The following is a 2,500-nucleotide window of genomic DNA, read 5'->3' on the forward strand; positions in this document are numbered from 1 at the left end:
GGGCCGCGCGTCGGAGCGAGTTCGGCGGGCGCCACGCGGCGCGGCGCGAGGCGAGAAAAGGCGGCGGGCGATGTCGCGCTACCTCCGTGCGAGCGGGGTAGCGCGCTCGTCCGACGACCCCAGTAGCGCGGCGCGGCGCGACGACAGGCGACCGCCAGCGACGGGCGAAAGGCGGCGGCCGTGCGCGGGACCCCCGTAACCGGGGAATCCCCCTATGCCGACGACCCTAGCTCGGCGCGGTTCTCGCGCTTCCGGCGCGCGCTTCCGGGGCGGCACTCGCCTCGACGACCTCCCGTCCTTTAAAGGTAACGGTTCGGGCCGGCGCCCCGGCGTCCGTCCGCCCGTCGGTGTCGCGTGTCCGTGCGGCGCGGGGCTGCTCTCGGCGAGGGTCGCCGAGCAAGCGGATCCCCGCACGGATCACAACGGCCGTATGGCGGCGGCGTCGGGACGCCCGCCCGAGACGAAGGTTCAGGGCGACGAAACGGTGCTCCCACCGGCTACCTTTTTCCCCGGCCAAACGCGTCCGTCGGCCGGAGCCCTCGAGGGGCCGCGTAGCGCGCGCGTGGGCCGGCCCCCGGACACCGGAGTCCCTCCCGGGGCTCCGGACACCGGGGGTTCGGTTCCGCGCGGTCCGCCGCGGTCTCCTCTGTCCATCCATAGTCCGGGCAGGCCGCGGCCGGGTCGGGGGCCAGTCCCCCCTCGGTGTCAGCGCGGTCGCGCCGCCCTTGTAAACCAAACCCACTCGCTGACGGGTAGCAACACCCAAAGCGTCGCTTCGCGGCGCGGCGGGGCTTCCAAGTCGGATGGCCTTCCGGGGTCCGGGTAGGAGACGCCGGGGGCCGGCCTCAGCGCCGAGCCCCCGACCTACCCGGCGAGTCCGGTCGCCGAGTCGTGTCAGGCCCGAGCGGGAGACGCCGGGCGCCGGCCTCAGCGCCGAGCGCCCGACCTACCCGGGCCGACGCACGTCTCGGGCGCCGTCGCGGCCCCGAGCGGGAGACGCCGGGCGCCGGCCTCAGCGCCGCGCGCCCGACCCGCTCGGCTCGTCGCGGCGTCGCGCGTATCGCGCCCGTCGGTAACCGCGCCGCGGGTTAGGGGCTCGCTCGCGGGAGCGACCGAACGGCACCCGCGGCGCGTTCGTCTCCGGTACAAACCCTGTCGTGAATTTGTCTCCGATCGTCCCGGGCGGACGTAAAAGGGCCCAAACGTACGACTCTTAGCGGTGGATCACTCGGCTCGTGCGTCGATGAAGAACGCAGCTAGCTGCGAGAACTAATGTGATTTGCAGGACACATTGATCATCGACACTTTGAACGCACATTGCGGCCCCGGTTTTACCCCGGGGCCACGCCTGTCTGAGCGGCGCTTTCCAATCGATCGGACGCGGGCCGGGCCCTCCGCGACATTCCGCCGGTCCGTCCGGCGGGTGGCGCGAGAACCCGGTCCGCGCGGGCGAGGCTCGGGCCCTCCGCGACATTCCGCCGGTCCGCCCGGCGGGTGGCGCGCGACCCGTGTCCCCGCCCACTCCGCGGCTGGGGTTTCGCAGGGACCCCCGTCCCTTCGTACCCTCAAATACAGACTCGGGCGGCGCTCCGTGTCCGTCCGCCCGTCGGTGTCGCGCGTCCGCGCGTCCGGAGGTGCTTCTCGGCTGCCGGTGAGTACGGCTGGTACTTAGCATACCGAGAAGGTGCTCCGCGCGCGCGGCTCCGCGCGGCGGCCCGTATGGCGGCGGCGCTCGGCGCCCTCCTCAGGTAAAGGTCCCGGTCGGCGCCTCGGCGTCCGTCCGCCCGTCGGTGTCGCGTGTCCGTGCGGCGCGGGGCTGCTCTCGGCGAGGGTCGCCGAGCAAGCGGATCCCCGCACGGATCACAACGGCCGTATGGCGGCGGCGCCGGTCCCGGCGCCGGCCCCGACCGCACAGCTCTACGCGCACGCCCTCAGATCAGACGAGACGACCCGCTGAATTTAAGCATATTACTAAGCGGAGGAAAAGAAACTAACCAGGATTCCCTCAGTAGCGGCGAGCGAAGAGGGAAAAGCCCAGCGCCGAATCCCCGCCCTGCGGTAGGGCGAGGGAAATGTGGCGTACGGAAGGCCGCTTTAGCCCGGCGCCGCTCGGGGGCCCGAGTCCTTCTGATAGAGGCTCAGCCCAGGGACGGTGTGAGGCCGGTAGCGGCCCCCGGCTCGCCGGGGCGAGGCCTTCTCGGAGTCGGGTTGCTTGTGAATGCAGCCCAAAGCGGGTGGTAAACTCCATCTAAGGCTAAATACTGGCACGAGACCGATAGTCGACAAGTACCTTGAGGGAAAGTTGAAAAGAACTTTGAAGAGAGAGTTCAACAGGGCGTGAAACCGTTAAGAGGTAAACGGGTGGGGCCCGCGCAGTCTGCTCGGGGGACTCAACCCGGCGGCGCCAGGGCGGCCGGTCGGTCGGCGCGGCGGTCGCGTCCCGTCCCCGGTTCCCGCTCCCCCTCGGGGGACGGGGCCGGGGCGGGCGCGGCCACGCGCC

The 2,500-nt window shown here is 71.8% G+C and overlaps 2 non-coding genes across 2 annotated transcripts in view; both read left to right on the forward strand.

Annotated features, from left to right (window-relative positions):
- The first annotated feature begins 1,208 nt into the window (after nucleotides 1–1,208).
- LOC148350823 (5.8S ribosomal RNA) lies at nucleotides 1,209–1,362 on the forward strand. Its single transcript, XR_015847144.1, has one exon. It is a non-coding gene; the product is annotated as a 5.8S ribosomal RNA (ribosomal RNA).
- Nucleotides 1,363–1,926: 564 nt separating this feature from the next.
- Nucleotides 1,927–2,500, forward strand: part of LOC148350824 (28S ribosomal RNA) — a 4,529-nt gene continuing 3,955 nt past the window's right edge. The window contains exon 1 of the ribosomal RNA XR_015847177.1: nucleotides 1,927–2,500. This exon is cut by the window's right edge and continues 3,955 nt beyond it. This is a non-coding gene — a ribosomal RNA (28S ribosomal RNA).

The sequence above is a fragment of the Urocampus carinirostris genome, chromosome 16 (genome assembly GCF_059441175.1).
Source record: "Urocampus carinirostris isolate Australia breed hairy pipefish chromosome 16, RoL_Ucar_1.0, whole genome shotgun sequence".
Taxonomy (NCBI): Eukaryota; Metazoa; Chordata; class Actinopteri; order Syngnathiformes; family Syngnathidae; genus Urocampus; species Urocampus carinirostris.